Below are 22,392 nucleotides of genomic sequence, written 5' to 3' on the forward strand. Positions count from 1 at the left end.
CATTGGCCTTCCTCTTCTGAAAGAAGGCTCCTTTGGTGCAAGGAGCGCAGCCAACTACATGCCAACCTTGATCATCACATGTGTGGCACATATGTGAAGCTTTATTCACTACCACATTGACAAAACACGCAGAAGACCAAAATACCCTCATTGATTGGCAGTCAGGTTTCAGAGCAGGCGAATGCATGTGAATGAGTGCATTCTCTCACTCGCGAATGAAGGCAGCACAGCTATTGTGCTCCTAGTTTTTTAGCTATCTACATAAGAGGTCACTACATTTTATTGACCAGAACCCAACAAATACCAAGAATCACGAATGTTGCCCAGAAAAAATAATTTTTGTTCTTAGCCACTAGACATAGCACATTTCCTTTACCCATCACCATGTCAGCTTTGGAGTTTACCTGTCGTTAGTCCTTTCTCGGTACTGTTCAGCGTTCATACTGAAAACACTTGGTTCGTCTTTCAAAAGCCTGGAGACCCAACAAAAAACGTGGACACTATTAACAGCCCCTCATCTGTCATTGATCAATGTATAAATTCAACCAGGCCATGCCGCCATAGTAGAAAAACTAAAACACTGCTGATAAGATAGACATTTTACAATTGCCCTTAGCATAATATCCTATTACAGTAAACAACGGTCCTATTAAACTTCAGACAAAAGTTAAAGCTTTGAGTTATTTACAGCCAAATGAGAGGATTTAAAAGCAAAATATTCAAAACAACCACCACCGCACCAAAACCCTCGAGGAAATTCAAGATCCCATTGGAAAATAAAGATTGAGCCACATTACCAGGGCTTAATTTGAGCCAGCGGTTGCTGTTGGGACCCATTGGCACTCATTTTTGGGAACAGGAACTTAGTTTTTTTCCCAACAAACGTTGATCCGGAGCAAAAAAGAGAAAAATACTAAAGGGGGGGAAAGGAAGAAGGGAAAGACTGAAAAGCGGTGACAAAGGGGGAAAGCAGTGATGAAAAAGAGCCCGCAAGAGTGAGATAACGGGACAGGGAATGTCCAGTGGTAGATTATAGAGGAATGAGGGGGAGTCAAGATTACGCAGCCGTGGTATTCGGTAGGCTGACATTCAGTAGCACCGGCTGAAAGCTTCAGAGCAAACTTTGCCCTTCTGCCCATGTATTCTTTTGAAAATGAAGCACTGCACGTTAGCATGGGCAATCATTGAGGAATATAATTATTAACAAAATCTCTCACCTCTGTGTCCTCATGAAAGCTATCCATTGAGTAAAAAAAAAAAATACAAGACACTTCATCCTAACGTACAGTTTATAAAATCAAACGCTGGCAACTTGCACTTGGCTTCCATCGCTTTCCTATAATAGATTACACACTGGCATGCCATCTCTTACAGTTTTGGAATCTCATGCTACACTGAATTCCCCTGAGCCAAGCCATATAGAGTTGAGAAAATGGATTTGGGATTAGCTCAGTTGACAAACAAAAAAGCATTGGCAAAACCAATAGCCTCACTTATGTAGTTGTAGAGCTAAACAATTATTGGCAAAGTCAATAGGTCATGCCTATGCAAGAGCTATTGACTTTATCAATGTCTTTCAGCTATGTTGTACAGCAGCACTGCTGCTGTGCAGCATCGCTGAAAGAAAAAGAAAGTGGTATAATGTGGCTAGTGCTGCCTGTCAAAGTGCTTTTTTTCGTAGTGCGTAGTGCTACAATGCAGCACAGCACTATTTTTTTAATACTTTTCAGCCATGCAGCACAGCAACAGTGTTGCTGTACAAAATGGCTAAAAGATATTGACGGAGCCAGTAGCTCTCCCAGAAGCGAGGCATTTGGTTTTGCCAATGCTTTTATGTTGTTGCAGTTTTATATAGTATGAGCTCGACCAAAAGGTATTGGAGCGCTTTACATGAGCACCAGTTACATTACACAAGGACACATTCATTTTAGGCACTGGATGATTAAGTAATTTGCCCAGATTCACAGGATGTTGAGCTGACTGTTGAGTCTCGCACTAGGTTCCCAAGTTCCAAAGTCTGAGCTCTATCTGTAACTCCACATTCTCTCATTAGTGAATTAGATAGGTAAAAAATTGACCAATGTTTGCAAATTAAGGTAGTTTTGAACTTGCTAACAACACCCTGCATAAGTGTTTTGCAAGGTATGGAAGGCTGCATGGATTTGTGCTTTCTGCAGGCAATATTTGTTTTAACCAGGGAAATCGACAATAAAAAAACCAAAACACCCAGCAAACCATAAAAATTGACTCATACACTGCTTGATTGACCTATAGGCCAGTCCGACTCTGGTGCACGTTGCCAAGATTCCCTGTATCATCGATTGAGGTTGGATGCGATGCATAGATTAAGTACTGTGGAGCCAAAGACTCGGATCTGATCAAACTGAAAGCAAGAAAACCAGTGCACACCACCCTAGACGAGGGGAGCTCAGAGTTATACACGTCCTCATCAGAAGGTGTCGCCACAGCAGCATGAGTGCTGATAATGGATGGAATGGTTCCTAGGAAAAGAACAGTGTTATCACCAGGCTAGAGCCCACGTGTAAACACCTACTAACTCAACGTTTAGCATCAAAATGTCATGTACTCTATAGAAAGTGAGAGTTAGGGGAGTCAAGAGTACTTGTGTGTGAAACACACACCCCATCAGCCCTTTTAAATGATAATATAAAATGTCTTTCTGTGGTCTCTAGTTTGCAATATTTATAATTACCGTGTAAGCCATTAGCTTGTGCAACTGTGTCCATGATGTGATAGTGCTTTCAAGGTTACAGTCATACAGCAACGCTAATAGGACCCCCTCTTTTCTCAACACCTGCCCTCAAGCTGATCTGGGGGAGCACTAGGGTACAGGTGGAAGGTGGAGGAACTCAGCAACTGCCTGACAGTTAGGGACGGTTTACAATTAGAACAAGCATTGGTGGGGTTGACTCAACATCCTGTGATTCCAGGCAAATCCCTTAATCTGCCCGTGCCTAAAAAAAGTGAACTTTTTTTATATAACATTACTTGTCCAACTCCAGTGGTGAGGGCTTAGTCCCACAGCGCACTAGTTGATTGATCAATTTTAGAAACAATATTTAAAGAATGTTGGAGCTCAATCCTCGTGGTCCACCGCACAGTAACCACCCTTGTAGACAAATAAACTATAGAGAGGATTAAGGTCTGTTGGCAGGGTTGGGGCATATCGGACCGCATTTTAAAAAGTGTCTGACTGTGTTTTTAACCTGTTAACGCCTACTTTGAAAGAACGTTATTTTTAAAAAGAATTGCGTGTTTTGCACAAATTTGTATTATTTTGCTTCCGCTCTCATACATAGTTGTTCCTTTGCCTGTGCTCACTTTTCCGGTCCGTCACGGCTACCTGGTGCCGATTGCACGGAGAAACGCGCCAGGCTCACTCTCTCTATCCTCCAGACCACCCCCACTTCGGGTTGATTGGCGGGATTTTGGAAAGTTTAAAACGAAATAAGGCAAGCCCGTCTGCGCCCGTCCGCGGCCATCCGGGGCCAGGGGCCACTCCTAATGCCCATTTTATTAAATATTCGTATTCGCCTAAGGTGCTGAAAGTGTGGCAGGGTAATTCTCAAATTACTGAGGAAAACAAATTCATTCTTGAACAAGAGGAAATTTATATACATCGAACTGACTTTCCAGAACTTATTTTAGATAGACACACTATCAAAAATGTATTGCGACTCACCCCTTCCCCTCCTAAGGCTCAGAAACCTACAGGACTCACAGTCTGCTATCTGAACACCCGATCCTTGGTGAAACACCAAGCTGAAATCTTACTGCTTTTACAATCAGAAACCCCAGATATTCTCCTATTAACGGAAACTTGGCTGACCGATGATTGTGCCCCAGATATCTTAGCAGCTATCCCGAATGGCTACTATATCCTTCAGGCTAACCGACCTCTGGGGAGAGCCGGAGGCGGGGTTGCTGCTATAATTCGTAAGGAGCATCAGTTCTCCAGCTTAGAGTCCACTGGTTTGTCCTCAACGGATTTCCTGATTTTAAAATTTGATTCCCATCAGTTATCTTTTATCTGTGCCCTTTTCTATAGACCCCCTGGTAACATGTCCTCCTTACCACAAGCACTGGGAGAGATGATTTCTCACCTTGTCATCAACTATGCTAGGATTCTCATAATTGGGGATTTCAATTATTGGCCCTCCGATAATCGGGAGAGTCCTAGCTCAAGGGAATTTGCTGACCTACTTGCAGAGATGAATTGTACCTCACACGTGAGGGAGGCCACCCACATAAAAGGGCATATCCTAGATCAAGTTTGGACCTCTAACTTAGAGACTTCTACTCCTTTGATATCCCCGTGTGTCTGGTCCGATCACTATCTGATTCGATTTACTCTCCGATTTATTCTTTCGCCTAAACCCCAACTAATAGAGAACCAACTATCCAGAAACTGGAGACGAGCAGATATGGACCATTTTCGGTTATGCTTAATGAGCACTTCCCCCCTCTATCCAGGAAGACTTCCAGACCCAGGCAGAGAGCATTGAATTAAGGTTGAAGTCGGCCAGCGATCAAGTCGCCCCCCTAAAAATAAATTAAGACTGTGAGACCTTACGACGCTCAGCTGTGGTTCTCGGAAGATCTTAAATCAAAGAAACTTGAACTCAGACAAGATGAACGCCAATGGCGTCGTCATTATCTTTCAGCAAAAAAAGTCTTTTACTTAGCCCTGATGAAAGAATATAAAAATGTGATTATTCAAACCAAGGCTAACTATTTCTCACCAAAAATTATTACTGCTTCTAACAAATCCAAAGAGATTTTTTCTATAGTCGACCAACTCTCCAAACCTGATAGAGTCACGTCTAAACCTGTCCCTTCTCAATCTCTATGTGACTCTCTCAACTCACATTTCATAGAGAAGATAGCCACCATCAAGGCTAGTATCCCTTCTGGGGCTTGTGTCCATCATGACCCCAACAGCGATCTGAACCTACATCGCCTTGACCGAATTCCCCCCATCCCGGAAGAGACTTTCTTGAACCTATTAAATAAGGTCATCTCAGGCTCTCCCTTGGACTGTTGTCCCCCTCATATTTTTCGGGAAGCTTTCTCCATATGCCCAGACTCGCCTAGATCATTTCTGAATAACTCGCTTGACCAAGGTATGGTCCCAGATTCCTTCAAAAGGGCTGAAATTATTCCAATCTTGAAAAAAACGTGCGCTGATCCATCAGTTCTTAGCAACTATCGTCCCATTTCTTTGCTGCCCTATCTGGGTAAGGTCTTAGAGACCCATGTAGCTAACTGCCTGAGCTCCTTTGTTGAACATTTCCAGGTCCTAGACTCCCACCAGGCTGGTTTTAGACCTGCACATTCAATCAATCAATCAATCAAGCATTTGTATAGCGCGCTACTCACCCGGAGGGTCTCAAGGCGCTTGGGGGAGGGGGGTCCGCTACTGCTCGAACAGCCAGGTCTTGAGTTGCTTCCTGAAGGAGAGGTGGTCTTGGGTCAGGCGGAGGTGGATGGGGAGGGAGTTCCACGTCTTGGCAGCCAGGTAGGAGAAGGATCTTCCTCCTGTTGTGGCTCTTCGGATGCGGGGGACGGCGGCGAGGGCGTGGCTAGTTGATCGAAGCTGGCGGGTGGGAGTGTATAAGGTCAAGCGGTTGTTGAGGTATCTTGGGCCTTGGTTGTGGAGAGCTTTGTGTGCGTGGGTGAGGAGTCGGAACGTGATTCTCTTGCTGACGGGGAGCCAGTGCAGGTTTCTCAGGTGTACGGAGATGTGGCTGTGTCGGGGAATGTCCAGGATGAGGCGTGCTGAGGCGTTCTGGATGCGCTGGAGTCGTTTCTGGAGTTTGGCTGTGGTTCCGGCGTAGAGGGAGTTGCCGTAGTCCAGTCGGCTGGTGACGAGGGCCTGGGTGACCGTCTTCCTGGTTTCGGTGGGGATCCACCGGAAGATCTTACGTAGCATGCGTAGGATGTTGAAGCATGATGCGGAGACGGCGTTGACTTGTCTGGTCATGGAGAGGGAGGAGTCCAGGACGAAGCCCAGGTTGCGTGCGTGGTCTGTTGGTTTGGGTGCGCTGCCAAGGGCAGGGGGCCACCAGGAGTCGTCCCAGGCGGAGGGTGATGATCCCAGGATGAGGACTTCCGTCTTATCTGAGTTCAGTTTCAGGCAGCTGTTCGTCATCCACTCGGCTACGTCTTTCATCCCTTAGTGTAGGTTGGTTCTGGCGGTGGCGGGGTCGTTGGTGAGGGAGAGGATCAGCTGGGTGTCGTCGGCGTAGGAGATGATGTTGAGGTTGTGTTGGCGTGCGATGGCTGCGAGGGGGCTCATGTAGACGTTGAAGAGGGTGGGGCTGAGTGATGATCCTTGTGGTACGCCGCAGATGACTTCGGTGGCCTCGGATCTGAACGGGGGTAGGCGGACTCTGTGTTCTTCCGGCGAGGAAGGAGATGATCCATTCCAGTGCCTTCTCCTGGATACCGATGTTGTTGAGGCGCTGCACTAGGGTGCAGTGGCAGACCGTGTCGAACGCCGCGGAGAGGTCCAGGAGGATGAGGGCCGTTGTTTCCCCGTTGTCGAGCAAAGCTCGGATGTCGTCGGTGGCTGCGATGAAGGCGGTCTCGGTGCTGTGGTTGGCCCGGAAGCCGGACTGCGAGTGGTCAAGGGATCCGTTCGTCTCGAGGAAGACGGCCAGTTGTCATTCGACCGAGTCAGTCATCCTCATGGTTATGGATGTGCTCAGGGAGGGGGCGGATTAAGGCACCCCTCAGGCCCTGATTCTCTTGGATCTTTCGGCAGCTTCTGACACAGTCTATCATGATATTTTGATCGACCGTGTCGCCAATGCCGGAATTCAGGGTCTGGCCCTGGGTGGCTTTTCTCCTTTCTGAGCAACCGGTCCCAAGCGGTGTGCCTCGCTGGTTTCTCCTCCTAAAAAAAGGGATATCACCTGTGGGGTTCCTCAGTGCTCCTCTCTTTCCCCGCTCCTTTTCAATCTTTATATTCTTCCCTTAATTCATTCATTGAGGAAAAAAAATGTTGGAATTTTTAATTATGCAGACGATCTTCAACTGGTTTTTAATATTAATACCTCTGCCTCATCTGAAGCCTACGTTCAAGACACGATGGTTTTCATAAGTGACTGGATGAATAACAATCAGCTGAAGCTGAACCCGGATAAAGCTGTGCTGATTTTGACGGGAGGGGCTGCACATCCATGGCATTCTAATTTCTGGCCCCCTAAACTTGGTAATCCCCCTGTGCCTGCTGCCTCTTCCAAGAGTCTGGGGATCATTATCAGTAATGATCTGTCTATGAAGGCTCAGATCAGCTCGGTTGTCTCTGCTGGCTTCTTTCAGTTGTGCAGACTAAAGAAGATCAGTAGATTTTTGAGCAGGGAAGCTCTGATTCTGGCCACTCTTGCTCTAGTGATTTCTCGCCTGGATTATGCCAACTCACTGTATGTTGGCATCCCAGCTTACCAACTAAGGCGCCTCCAACTAGTTCAGAACCAGGCAGCCAGGCTGATCTTTTCTCAGCCCAAATGGCATCATGTCAGTCCTGTCATGAAAAGCCTTCACTGGCTTCCAGTGAGTATGCGCTGCGTTTTCTGGATGGGTTGCACCATTTTTAAAGCTTTACATTGCATTGGTCCGGTCTTTATTTCGGCCCGTTTGCACCGCTATACCCCCTCTCGTAATCTTAGATCCTCTCACCTGAATCTGTTGGAAGTTCCTACAGTCAAGTGAAAGAAGCATGGTGGACTAAGATTCTCCGTTCTTGCTCCACAATTTTGGAACTCCCTTCCGGCGGAGATTAGGTCTCTGACTTCTCTGGCCCAATTCAGGACACAGCTAAAGACCTGTTGTTCGCTCAGGCATACACTGATTAAAGCAATCCCCCTGTCACTGCCGTGATCCTTCTCTGAGTACCAAGAAACCGTTGGTGTATGCGCGCTTAATAAATGCTTTTAACATAACATAACGTAACACAGAGGAGAGGAGGAGCGCCAATGTCAGTTCGTAACACAATCAAATATTGTTGTTTAATGTAACTGATACCCGCGTAAAGCGCTCCAGTACCTTCGCGTCAGGTTTGCGCTGTAAAAAACAGCAAAAACAAGAAGGCCTCAATCACAGTGCAAGCAGCAGACAGTCACTATCTAAGAACAATCAATCTGTTCTTGGTCCAATCACCACAGAAAGAAGGAAGTCACTTCTGGCACATGCTGCTGAATTAGAAGTCATCAAAGAAGATAGATAAAGATGCCAATGAATGGTAATTAATGGGCAAGCTAAAAGCACCCTTTTTAGAGTTATTTTATTAAACACAATAGATCATAGCCATAACAGCAGTGCATGTGCATAGGTGGTGTAGTGAGCTAAAGAACAACGATGGATTTAACCCAGATCTGTGACTGGAGATGAGTGTCTAAAAAGTTTCAGCGAACCGTCCATCATCTCCTTGTGTTTGTGTTGTCTTCCCTAAGATGGCAGGGTATGCCCAGACATGGGTCCCTTGCTCACTTTGCCACTGGATTCAAGCTAGCCTGGCTGATGAGAGGTGTTACCCCGAAACAGGTCCCAAGATGCTTGTTTCCGGTCCAGCTAACCTGGCTGATGAGGGGGTGTTACCCCGAAATCGGTCCTTGGATGCTTGTTTCCGGTCCAGGGAAGACCTAGCTTGGCAGTTCGGCTGGACTGTTCCCATGAGGCACACGGTCAAGACTGATTTGCATATAGCTGGGTCTGAACTGGGGTGGTAAAGTGAGCTAAAGAACGATGATGGATTCAAACCAGATCTGTGACTGGGGGTGAGTGTCTGAAAAGTTTCAGTGCTTTGTCCATCATCTCGTTGTGTTTGCTTTGCCCTCCCTAAGTTGGCAGGGTACGCCCAGACGTGAGACCCTTGCTCACTTTGCCACTGGATTCAAGCTAGCCTGGCTGATGAGGGGTGTTAATTACCCAGAAACTGGTTTCAGGATGCTTGTTTCCAGTCCAGGGAAGATATAGCTTGGGCTGGACTGTTCCCGTGACGCACAGGGGCGAGGCTGATTTGCATGTAGCTCGGTCTGAACCAAAGTGGCGAAGTGAGATAAAGAACAATGATGGATTAAACCCAGATCTGTGACTGGGGGCGAGAGTGTGACAATTTTCAGCGCTCTGTCCATCATCTCCTTGTGTATACTGTGTTCAGATGTCATAATATGTCCTCTGCCATGATGTTTTCTGATAACTTTCTCTCGCAACAATATTCCTTGACAACTTTTTTTTTTTACTCTGGCAGCAGATTTTGGGGTGTATATGAGGTTTCTCACATGATTCTTTTAATACACTGTTCCCATATAATTTCATGCTGCCATAGTATTCTAGGGCATCACTTAACTGCTCTCAGTGTTTTCAAAATGCATTTTCAGGAGGAGCATTCTGAGACCAAGATTATCTGGTGTATTAATTCTTTCTGGGTTTGATGTGTAATGGTGCTTACATCATTTGTGGCAAACATGTTGCATTCTGTGCTCTACTCAAATGGGCTTTGGTTCCGTGTCCTTTCACCAATGGCTTATTAGACTCTGTGATCCTCACCCAGTGCCCTGAGAGTGTAAACCCCATCTTGCATCAACCTACCCAACTATTTTAGCCTTAACCTTCTTGCTGCTAAATGATTGCATGCATCCTTCCTCCTTATTCCCATTGCATGGGGGATTGTTTTGCAGAAGAAAAGAAAAACACGCGTATGATTTTATATATCACTGTTGCATTGTATTAACAAAGCTAACCTGTTTAACTGTTTTGCACTGCATCATGTATTTTTATTGCTTATGCCAGCGCTTGAGTACGAGCATTACTGGTTTATCCACATTTATTTAAATAATGTTTACCTCTAGCTTTGAGTATCATCAGAGTAAACAAGATGTATCTATACAAACACATTCATACTATGTATTGAGATGTGCAGATCACATACGTTCATACATGTATCAACTGCAGCCAAAAATCAATGCACACAATTGTATTTTATTATTTTATTAAACTTTCTGAGTTGGGGAATTGAGGGTTACAAAATGCCCCTCGTCCAATCCATAATGTTTACCAAAGCTGAATGAAGTGTTGTGGGCATGGGCCCTGTGTTCCGGCTCCAGCTCACCACCGTCCACCACAGTTCTTGTAGTAAGGTATGTAGTTATCAGTTGCCCTTTTTACTCACAATGCTGTTGAATCCCTCCCACCCCGCCGCATCCAAAAAATGTCGTGGCTTTAGTCATGGGCTAAGTCTACATACAAGCTGAGCCGCCCCAGCTGACGAGTCTGCGCCGATGCTCTTTCAGAAGCCTGGGATGGCCGTCCCTGTCACGCTTACTGATTTATTTGACTGAAATCCTTCTTTTTCACTCTGGTAGCATGCTGCCCGGTAATGATGAATGGGTAAACAGGGGACGTCGCCTCCACGTCCTTAGCATCATCACACAATGAACAATGCAGCGAGCATGCCAGGGGCTGTATAACAAAGCCGGGGGTGCGCGACGCAGCCACTGAAAGGGGGACCACGCACATTATCGCACACAAACCCGAGCGAACAGGGCGACGGCGCATGGTCATATCTGGGACTCGGGTGCCTTTTTGTTACGGATCGATTTTAGGCACTGCTCAGGCGTGCGTGTCTTCTTTTTCCCGAGAAAAGCGGCAGGCTGGTGGCCTGCAAAGAGTTAAAGGCGCCTGCCTCCGCCCCCTTCCCTCCCTGGGTGTAAACAGAGGAGCCTCAGCCTATCGCGTCGGGCGGCCGCGCTCTGTGCCGGCGGAGAGCGGAGCTGGCTCCGTAACACGATCTGTCACAGCCTGCCTCAGCTCGCGCACGCCGGGTGCTGCTGCTAACGTCCGGGCACGAGGAGCATCATCGCCGCAGAGGGCAGGGAGCGCAGACGGCAGCCTCGGAAGACGCACCAGTGAGCCTCGGCAGCCCGCCTGGACCCACCCCTTTACGCACAGAGCGCTCTCGGTGCCTGGTACCCATCCGTTGCTGCTCGCCGCGCCGTGCTGGGATGTGAGCCGGCTGCCTGCCTCCTTGAATCCGCGCACAGGCACATTAGCATCTGAAATGAGGTGGCTTCTTAACCCCTGAGGGACAGCGTTGCCAACCGAAAGAGGTGAGGGCTTAACTTTTGGAATTATCCGGCATAGCGGGAAGTCTGGGCGTTGCGGTCCCCGTGGTAAAGCATCCCTTGCTCTGCCAGGGGAAGAAATGCAGTGCCTTGCTTTCACTGTTTTCAGATTGTAAAAAACTGTTTGTTGTGTATTGAAGATTTATATAATTGGGTTTAAAGTGGTGTCGAGATGGTGCATTGGCACGCAGGGGAGGCATCGGGCCGTGTTGCAGACAACTAGCCTGTCTGCTGCTGGTGTAAAGTTACAGAATGGAATGCTGAAGAGAACATATTTCGTTTTTCGGGTGTTTTGTCTTAAAAATTGTTCAAAGGTTGGTTAAAAGACCTGCTTGTGTAAGATAGGGCGTAGTTGCTGGTTAAATGATTTATATGCACAGGCTGCTCTCTCCAGGCGGGTGCCCGTTGATGCGCAGGATGCCAGAGCGGCTATAATGAACCAGGTACCGTGGAGGAGTGTGAGCGCTGCGCCTCTCATTTCCCCTCATTTGTACATGAGAATATCGGGAGACTGGGGTCGGGGTTAAGTGTGTGTGTGTGGGGGGGGGGGGGGGGGGTGTAAGTGTGACGGGTGAAGCCAGTGGCGTCTGTAAAATGATGGGGCCCGCTGCAATATGTGATTAGGGCCCCTTTAGTCTCCCAAACACTCATAAGCCTTGAAGTGAACGGGGCCCCTCGGAAGGATTTGGACCCATGGAGGGTTGACGGGTGGCTTGCGCCATAGGGTGTGGAGTCACACCCCCGAGTGAAGCTGTAGATTACGGTATGTACGTGTGGTAGGGGGAGTAGGCAGAGAGGTAATGCCTCGGCAGCCCTCAGACCCCCTCGGCCCATCGAGTGGCGCTAGATGACGCCCCAATGTTAGGCGCAGGACGCCCACCGCTGCCAAAAGCCCCCCTGCGTTCCCCGCTCTTCCCATAATCGAAGGCAAGGATTTGATCCCCTCGCTGGAAAGTGGAAATGCTCGCGGTAATTGAAAGCAGATTCGTGTCTGGAGTTGTGCGAGCCAAGCATCTCGGTCCTAAAATAAACCTTTTGTTCCCCAACTTACAAATGGAAGCTGAGCGCAGCCCTGTGTAATGGTCATTAAAGTGGTTTCAGATCCACTTCTCAGACCCACATACGAGGGCACCTCTAACGAGACGTCTCTCCCACGGCGGCGTGCAGCATCACGGACAGCGTCTGCACGGGTCGCTTTCGAGCTGTGGAGGAAGCGTGTTGAGTTGTGTTTTCTATTCCCTGGTGTGTGGCCGCACTCGGTTCGGGGTGGGAGGACGCGCGTGTCCTCCAGACAGTCGCGCGCGCTTGAGCACGGTGCCGGCAGACAGATCGCATCTGTACGAGTGTCTGTCCCGGGTTACCTCGGTTTATCTTCTCTGTGCGCAGATGGGGCCGTTTATAAACTACGTGTGCGAGATGTTTACATTAACCGGGTGCGGGGGGAGAGTGTGCAGCTATCCCGAACAAGGGAGCACGGGGCAGCTCCCTGCCTCCGGTGCATTTGGAGGCTGAAACAAGGGCAGTTAGGTACAGACGGAGGCTGCCGCCTCTTCCCATGATTTATTGCAACAACAACAGCCGGCAAACTGTCTAAAGGTCATTTATTTCCAAGAGTGGCTCTTTTAGTGCACACGTTAAAGCCCCCTGCGCGTGTTGAACAGAAGTACTGCGCCAGGCTTATGACAACAGACGCATAGAGAATATGCCTCTGAATCCGATACATATAACTTGCGTGAACCAGAGGTTTGTGCCGACTGGTGAATCGAGGCTATATCAACTGGTGCATGGAGCTTGTGTCAACTGATGTATGTAACTCATATCAACAGGCATATCGAGCTTATTTCAACTTAAACATAGAACTTTTATCCATCCGAGGCCCGAGCGTGTGCAGACTGGTTATGGAGACCGTGCAAATAACTTGTATCAATCAGCGGTTGAAGCTTGGCTCAACCGGTGCTTCGTGTTTGGATCAACTGTGCTTGAAGTTTGCGACCTTCGATGCATCGAGTTTGCATCCATATGTGCAAGAGAAGTCTGGGCCGTGGATGCCATAACCACTGCTAGGGACTTCTTGAAGGAAGGGCAGGCCAGCAGGTCATACCGAGCAGTGCGCCCCTCCTCGCTTCCAGTGCGGGGCAGGCAGCGCGCGAGGAATGTATTTCTAAAATTGTAAGTGATAGGAGGTAGCCGACAAAAAAAAAACGACGGTCACGCTTGGCAACGTGGGCTTGCTTTCTTCTACATTACAGGATGACTTCTAAGTGCCCAGGTGAAGGTGTAAGAGGAATTATCCTGAAAAGAGAAACAGTGATATGCAAAGTGTGCATAAAAAAGGCCACCTTTAAATAAATGTCATTCACCCACTTCTCCAAACCAGACGTTTTCGTTCACCCTTCTCTCTTCCCTTCGTATTCTCCATCCTTCCTATCATTTTCTCCTTCCTGTCTCCCTCGAGTCCATCCTCCCATCTCCCTTGCCTCCATCACTCTGTTCCATCCTTCCCCCAATTCCTCTTTCCCTCCATACCTTCATTGATGAAACCCTTTTCCCGGCTCCCCCCCCCCCCCCCCCCCCCCCCGTTTAACATGCCTCTTTCGCCCTCATCCTTCCCTAACAACTCAGTCTCTGTACTCTCTTCGTTTCTGCTTCCTTTTCGGTCCTGCCTCGTCGCTTCACGTTTCTTCCCTCCTGCCTTTTATCTCTCCTTCGCCCCTTGTCTTCCGAGCCTTCCTTCTATCCCACCTCTTCTCTCCTGACACCCAGCATCGCCCGTCTGTGGCTCCCACGAGGTGGTGCTGGTCTCGAGGTATTCTTGCCCATTTCTCTTCCCACAGGCAGCCCTGCGCTAGTCTCGCGAGGGCTTGCGTGTGTGCGCTTCAGCAGAACCTGCAAACAAGGCCTGCCTAAACAGCGACAGACATAGCGCCTTTTCCCCCGTTTTAATGTGGCCGTCATTTGCCGGCGGGGGTCCCTGGCGCTCTTTTTTGTCCAGCAGGGCAAGGGCGTCTGATCTGCACTTTACACTTAGCAGGCGATGCGTTTCTTAAGTAGACAAATGAGTGGCTGGATAAATACGAGTCTCATGAAAATTAATGCCATGAGACGGATTAAAATGCCGTGTCCCAGGTATTGGTTCTTTTAAGTGGCCCACGACAAAAGCGTTGCTAGGCGCCCGGCACTATAGCGAAGTAACTTAAAATGCCCCACATCAAGGGACCTCTCCGCAGCCGCACTCGTGAATGTACTAAAGCGCGTTTCAAAAACCTTCACAAGAGCGGGAACAATGTGGGCTGCGGCGAGAGAGGCTCGTTTTCAGCGGCGGCCGGCAATTAAGGGATAAACGCTCTGAAAATTGGAGCCCCACTTTGGAACCTGCCCTGCACCTCTTACCTGAGTCACAAGTTCACATCCAACCCTGTAACAGATGTTTTTTTTGTTTTTTTACGCTGCCCACTCCAAGAACCAAGCTCACTCGAAATGCCCAGAACGTGTACTTGTTGCTGGGGAGACATCTCGGCGGGTTAACGCCCCTGAAGCTGTGATGCGTGCGTGCCTGTGTATCTCTTTGCCAGTTAGACGTTTTATCAATAAAGGCCCATAATATTAATGCTCCAGTGATACCAGGGCTTGTTGACCTTGCTCTGGGACTCCCCCCTCTTATCCCCAACCTAAACTGCCATACACATAGGTATAGGGTAACCTTGCACTGATTATGACAGTAGTCAGCAGGGGCGCGCGCCCCTGCCATCTTGTTTTTTCAAGAAAGGAGAAACTTTTAAGGGATGGGAACAACACTGCGTAGTGAGTGAGGGTGTTGTTTTCCAACCAGGCGGAGTGGTGTCAAGTGATGTTTTTGCAGCTGTTCGGAGGGAATGTCACTGCGGCTCTTCGGCGAGGTGCATCTCTGACCCTCTGACGTCACAGTCCTTTGCTCTGGTCGGCCCGCCTCTCCCTTCCGCCGCCAGGCATTGGTGAGGGTATGTAAACAAAGCGTGAGTGGCCGCGTGCCCGCTGCAGCTTGCTCTCGCAAGTGCCACTTGTTTTTTTGGGGGGTGGGGGAAAGTTAGGGATTGGAGAGGGGAAGGGTAGGCCTTCATGGCGAGCTTAGGCTCAATATGTGTGAGGTCACTATTCTAGTTACCACCTGATCTCTTCAGTCATGTTAACGAAAAATCTTGATTTTTTTCCAAAGCGCCTAATGTTACAGGCTTGACGTTTCTAAGTGCTGTGCCTAACTGGCGTTAAAGCACTTTGCTGTAAATTTAGCAGTTGAAGCTTGCGTTGAGCGTATTTTAAGGGCTCCCAAATGGGTGACATCTGGAAACTGTGTAAAACTGAGGAAGGCACTCGAACACCAGCTTTAACAAGTGGGAATAGCGGGGTTGGAATCTAGGCCTGCGCCCCACGGTCTGCGACGTGGCTGCAGCTGTTGTTGGGGGGTGCCTCCCTGCATTTGTATATCAATATTCCTGTGTACATTCCCCTTCAATACCCCCACAAGTAGAGCTTTTTATCTGCGTAGTTCTGTGTCTGTGCTTGAAAAGAGCGACGGCCTCTGCGGCGGAATGCGCGCCCACGCTCTGCTGTATAAAAGCGACACTTATTTTGCTGCACAAGCAATCACTTGGAACATAATGCAAAGTGGCTTCAACGTGTCGAAGCACGTTAATCCAGAGAGACAGCACACTTCCCCCACTCTATGCAGAAACCACTGATTTAGTGCATTTTTTAGGGAAACATCTTCACAAAATCTCCTTGAGTTGGCACCGCTTTTTAATTTAAATCTCAAAGTAGTAGAGTTATAAGACTCCCAGAAGGGTGAGCTCAATTTCGGAAATGTGCACGAAAAACCAGAGCAATTTATCTTTGACTCCATTGCTCAGGAAAGTGTTGGTTTGCATGCGAGTTGTGGGAGGAATGGGTCGGACCTCGAAGACTGCATGGGGATACCACTGTTTTTGCACTCTAGCGCTGCGTTCCCTTCTCGGCGCTGTCTCGTTAAAGCTGGCCCAGTAAACCTTAATTTGAACTTTTTTTAAATACAATTTTCAAAGCATCTTGTATTCTGCAAACGGAGACATCTTGATAGTGTATTATAATCGGACATATATTTAGTTTTAAGGATTTTATTGTCCTGGCTGAGACTAGCTCCATTCCAATCTCTGCATTTCTGTAATGAATCTGCCCTGAGCAAGGATAGAGACGAAAAGGGCGACTAAACCTTTTCAGTTTCTAAGTTTTCATTGCTTTCAAACATGCAAAAAAAACAGGGTATGACTTTTTGGAATACAACTGTTTTTATTAATATTGTTGGTGTGACAATCACCCCATGTGCGTGGAAGCAGTTTTATCACCTTGGAATGTTTTGAGGTTTATGGTGCGATTATGAAGGCATATTGGAGTCCAGTATATATATTCTATAAGTAAGCTTTACGTCTGCACAAACAAGTGTGCAGCGTCTACCATATCACAGTCGCCAAGATGTGAAAGAACTTTGGCAGAAGAAAAAACATTTTACACACTGATGGAGCAATGTCCCTTTCCATAAGGAATACATTTATTAATTAACTTAGTTTATATTTGATTGTGGATCACGTAAACCATTTAAATGAAGAGCCCTTTCTCAAAGTTCTTCAAATTGTAATTTATATAAAATATGTTACCTGACATTTTTAATTACTGGTAAAGCAGCAGTGGTAATAAACGTGAGTTGCACGTCACCATAAGTTACTCGTCCAACTTGTCTGAGATCGTGTTTCGGGCTTCAGGACATTGCTATTCACAGCTGTAGTGACCAGGAAGGACAAAGGTCAGGCGCCCCTAGTGGAGTAAAGTTAAACAACAACTATCTTCAAACCCACGTTAGTGAATGTATAAACATGACGTCCAAGGCAACTGTGAGAAACGAAAACTGGAAGGCGCCGTGTTTGGTGACGCATTCAAACTGTTTTCTAAAACCACGTTCTGTACAATATCGACTGGTATTTTTCTCTAGGAAGAGGTTTTACACGCTAGAAATAATAATTTTCGAGTTTGACCAATCCTTTTGACTGGACCCCTAGAGCGATTGCTGATTAAATAAAACGCGCTGCCAAGTAGGTTTTGGATGTTGCAGATTAAACAAAATTAATTTCTGGCTAAATAGTGCTTTTATTCCTGCTTCTAAAAACAGGGATGTTGGACTTTGACAACGCGCCAGATGTGCCTGTCTTTTTAGCGAATGCTTTTTCACGGCGTCACGTGACAAGGCCCCCGTGCCCTGGGAGCCGCCGCGTTATTAACCAGTTTCATTGAACGCATATGGGGCCCCGCTGCGCCAACGACACCTGGCGACAGTGTGAGAGTTCATCCCCAGTTAATGTATTTTACGGGCGGGGAGTGGTGGGGGGCAGTTGGCCCGGAACGCCCCGAGAGGCCAGGCTAATTAAAGAAGCCCATTTGGCGAGGGCTGCCGAGGTCCACCTTGCAAAAGAGATTTGGAGGCCCCCGAGTTTTTCCGCAGCAGTGACCTTGTGCAGGGGACCTTTTGCTGTTTTCATGTGGCCTCCTCCTGGTTTGCTTTTATCCATTCCAAAAGGTGGGGGCCTGTTGTTTCTTCCGGACGTGTCACCAGCTTGTCCCTGACAGCTCGCTTCTTCGGTTTGTTTTTCCAGCGGCATTCTCTCGTCTTCTTTTTAGCTGGGTATCTCTGCTTAGCCGAAAGCAGATACAGGCTTCCTGGTGATGGCTCCTTTTGAACATTTTTTGCTGTTGTCTTCACCGGTTTGTTTCGCTTATTGATTAATGGGTACGGATATATCTTGCCATTAAATATTAAACGCGCCCAGGCCGGCTGACCGCTCCATATTTGCTTTTAAGGGTCTTTTAATGATGATGTTTAGTCTCTTTCCAGGAGAGCTGCTGTTCTGCAACTTTTCAGATGCTTTTTTTGAGCAATTAAGAGGAGAGACCTGCCATCTTCAATTTCGGTATCGGGAATAATGTTTGTTTTAACCAGTGTATAATGGCGTGTTCTGGGCGCTTGCCTCGTAATTCTTTGGGCGCTGCGCTAGTGCTAACGTATTAATATGTGCGGGCGGGAAAGCCTTGGCGATTGAGGAATGAGGTGTCGCAGCGCTTTACTGCACTAATCTTTGACCCCTGGGAGGTCCTTTTATCTGGTTGGCCTGCAGCTGAAAGGATGCTGTGCGTCTCTGTCGGCTGCTTGGGTTCACCGGGCAGTCTGCGCCACTTAGCATGGTCGGCACCTTCTAGTTACGTCGCTAGTAACATTCACCTCGTCTTGACTCGTGCTTCCGTCTGTCACTCTTACAGGTTTGCCACGTTCACTGTGGCAGCTTTGCATTGGCCTGTACATGTGTGTTATCTGCTCGGACTCCATATAGCCGTAGTGTTGTAGTGAGTGATGAGAACCATCAAGTTCACCAATCTTCCAGTTGTCCTGGCTTCTCTTAATACAGTGGGTAACTTGAACTCTGCTTGACCAGTCACCATGGCTGCTCTTCACCTGCTTACTGTTTTTACGCGTACAGGCCAGTCACAAAGTGGTCTTGTTGCGCCTGCTATCTCCACCTACCCCTTCCCCCATAGTAACCCCACATTATAAACGCTCTGTTTATAGCGCTTTGTGCTATAACGAGTCCACTCCTGGAATGTGCTAAACTATTCCACTGTATGTATCCGAGACATTTAAATGTCTCTATATGGTACGGCCACGGCTAATAGCACCTACCTCTACATCATCACCACCGATCCATAGTTCAATACATTCCATGCACTCTTGGCAGTTTATTGATCGTTGTTGGTAGATGTATGGTGGAAGGGTCAGGATCGATCAGCACGATAGACCACACCACGGACATCTGCTGTGATCTAGAAGTCGTACATTTAAATCCTGGTAAGGTCAGTTCAGAATTCCATAATTTTGATGTTGATTAATTGGTTACCATCAAACTGGATATTATGATCATCAGTTAACAACTCCTAGAAGTGGAAGAAATGCCATAAAATTGTTATTAATTGGATTGTTAAAATATCTGTCCTTTTCCAGTAAAGGGCGTGAGAATAGCACTTCTAGCTGAAGATGAAGAACATGGGGTCTCCCGATGGAAAAATTTGAGGTTTTGATGTTTAATATAAATTCCTCATAGAACACTGATCCAGAGATAAAAACATGTTATAGTGTAATTCAGAAAGCCAATTAAGCCTGTAATTGGCGTGTTTGATCTACTTCAAAAGGCTTCAGCGTCTGAGATGAGCATCGCCGGATTTTAACCGCTGGGCTTCAAGAACAGATAGCTCTTCTGGCCAGCACATTGATAATCTGGCATGCTACATTAGCTAGGGACTTTGTTTGTTGTAGTTAAACATCTAAGACCTCATTTATTGGGCATGGGGTAAGAAGTGCATATAAATCCTCCCCGAAATGAAGTCTTTACCCTTAATGAGAACAGAGCCGTCCCACCAAAGTTTAGTAAAGTAGTAGAGCTGTTTACTGATGAGAGCTTCACCTCTGACGGGAGCACTTTTGTCGCCAGTCCTGCAACCAGATCTCCCCACAACCTGGCCACAAGCGTTCTTTCATGAGAAGTTGGATAACAACAATACATTTTTCATTGCAGCCCTGTTTATTCCATGTGGTCTTTTGGCTTTACCTATAGGTGGGAAGACCGAAGTCTTCCAATCAAACTTCTCTGCAGTGTCTTCTCAATGTGACAAGGGTACCATCATGTCTGTTTTTTACCTGTGGGTGGAAGGGAAAGTGTCACCAGCCATAGAAGGCTCCCAAGTGCTTGCTGAATCCTGCGAATGAGCAGATCAATACGGTGCACAGCGAAATGACCCACCCGTGTTCTTACTAGAGTCGGGTGGAAAGCTATCAGATGGCAATGAAACCAGTGGGTTTGTATCCTTTCTCTCAAGGTTTGTTGGGTATGTTCTGTTATTTAATTGACAGTAACGGCCACCTTCAGATGTGGGCACCGAACTGCAAAGTACCACCATGGTTACTGTTGAAGAGAAGTGATGTAGACTTTGGTTAGGAGGCCACAGCACGGCATTCAGGGCTATCATTTTATCAATGAATAATGGAGGTGGCTTTTTCGTCTTATATGATGCTTAGGGTTCTGGCTATCTAGTTGAGCGCCCATGGCATGCGTGAAATGAATTATTGTGATTTGTTACCTGCCTCTGTCTTTGTTGTTGAATTTAATTTTGGGTCACCAGAAATGGCAATGCAATGTTATTGAACTTGAAAGGTGTGGGAGTTTGTGGCCACCAGACCAGTGTGTATTTAGCAGTATACCCATCTAAAATCAATCAATATTCAAAAGGGATGTCAATTGCTTTTTGAGGAGGGGTTGGTTCTGGTTGCACAAGTTGACCATTGCTATACACTGCACACAGTGCATAATTGTGGACTACGAGATGCAACCCACATTCTGTTACAGTTTGCCCTAATGCTTGAAGTGAAGAGTGATTTGGTGTGTGGTGGGCCTTGCAGCTGATGTTTTATTTGCAGTTGAGAAAGCAGAGTTCACTTTCTGTCACTGAGTTTGAGGAAGATCACCATTCAGGGTTAATTTTTGTTGAATATACTGTTTCTAAGGCTAGATATTGGCTGTGCTTGCTGATGGCATGACGTTTGTTACTCGGTTTTCAGCATAGTAGTAGTAAAGTAGGTTGCAGCGTCTGATAATTTCAAGGGTGGGAGTATGTAAAAGTGGAACACTGGCAACAAGGGCTTCCATAAGGAATTCACCAGATGGTTTGTTGTGATCTGGACAGGCTGGTTTTCAGTGCATTATTATTGCTTACATTGGAAAGAGGGGTGACTATGCTGAGTTTGAAAATTAATTGCAAATCAGTACAAACAGTTACGATTGTCTCAAGCCAGGCCTGTTGACTGAGAGCCGATGTACCCTGAATTCCTGCACCTCGTTGCCGTGATTCCGTTATCAGACCTTACTAAGCATGGGTCCCGCTGCTCCTCCCCTCAAGAAAGGGTATGGCGAGTACTGTTCCATGCTGACAGGTTTGGGGAAGAACTCACGCCATCTTTGTTGATGCATTAAATCAGAATGCTTGAGCTAACCTTTTAAACAATAGCAACTTCCTTTAAGTCCAGTGCGACTTTCACAGTCGTTTATGCTTACGTTGTCTGCTATGTAAAGGTCACAGAAGAAAGAAGCACGTGTCCATGTAAGAGGAAAGGAAGTGCCATGAATTGGCCCATATAGAATGCACTGTGCAGCAAGCTTACTACCAGCATCCAAACACGTGGATCCCAGCTTCATGGTGAGGCTACCAAGCGAGTACAGCTGACCGAACAACTCTCCTTTGCCGGACTTCACTGATATTTGAGTGGAGTATAGTGGCATGCTGTAGTTCTAGACAAATGATGGCTAGTGTACCTATTTCACCCCTTTCCATTTCCAGACTTTAAATCCAGGATCCTGTGTAACTTCCTCTAGAGCCGCACAGCCATTCGAACCTCACATATGACTATATATTTTTAGTATACAGACCTTTTGTTTTCTTGGAGGAGCAGTGCCAATCTTGTTAACTTGTTTTCAGTCTGAGTGTGCACATGCTTGTTAGCGGAGGTTATTAATCCATATTCTTTTCTCTGCTGTTTCAACCCGTACCGTTTTCTGAGCCTCCTGTGACTGGGCTACAGGGCTAATGACAGAAACAGAATTGTCTTTCCACAGAGCCAAGGATGTGGTATTGGAGAACAAGTATTTTATTTTTCTTTCCAGTTGTGCACGATTTGCAGCAACCCTGCTTTGTTATGAAAAACCTGTCGAGTGTTACAGATGACCGAGGCTCTGTTTCTGCCTCCACCAGGTTGTCTTTAATTGTAATTAATCAGCACCAAGCATAAGCCCCGTCATAAGGAAACGGGGTTTGACTCCCATCTGAAAACTTGTTACAATTAGTTAGGAAAAATGTTTTGTCAGAGAGAGCTGAGTAATGGATCATTGCCATGCTGCAGTGGTTTATGGGTAATAATAAAAACAACACCCTTCACTGCTGCGTGATCGAGTGTGGACAGGAAAGCTCTAAAACTCAGTGGAATAGCTGCAAATTACGGGTCTGTTTTTAAAGCAGTTTGTCTTTAAGCCGTTTCCATCGACTGAAGCAGAACATGGCAGGGCTGAATGTAATTAAGAAAAGGTCTATACTGCACCGACACGACGAAGAACGCTGTCGGGGCATGTAGCTGGAGTGAAATGATTTAGAC

The 22,392-nt window shown here is 47.0% G+C and overlaps 1 protein-coding gene across 6 annotated transcripts in view; it reads left to right on the forward strand.

The window, feature by feature from the left end:
- Positions 1-22,392, forward strand: part of TENM3 (teneurin transmembrane protein 3) — a 1,236,182-nt gene that overhangs the window by 799,112 nt on the left and 414,678 nt on the right. Inside the window, exon 1 of one of the 6 annotated variants that reach the window (XM_085641880.1) lies at positions 10,796-11,132. The exons of the other annotated variants lie outside the window; for them this stretch is intronic. The gene's annotated coding sequence lies outside the window, so the exon portion shown is untranslated. Of the gene's footprint in view, positions 1-10,795; positions 11,133-22,392 lie in introns of those variants that run through there. 6 annotated transcript variants of the gene reach the window in all.

The sequence above is a fragment of the Triturus cristatus genome, chromosome 2_2 (assembly GCF_964204655.1).
Source record: "Triturus cristatus chromosome 2_2, aTriCri1.1, whole genome shotgun sequence".
Taxonomy (NCBI): domain Eukaryota; kingdom Metazoa; phylum Chordata; class Amphibia; order Caudata; family Salamandridae; genus Triturus; species Triturus cristatus.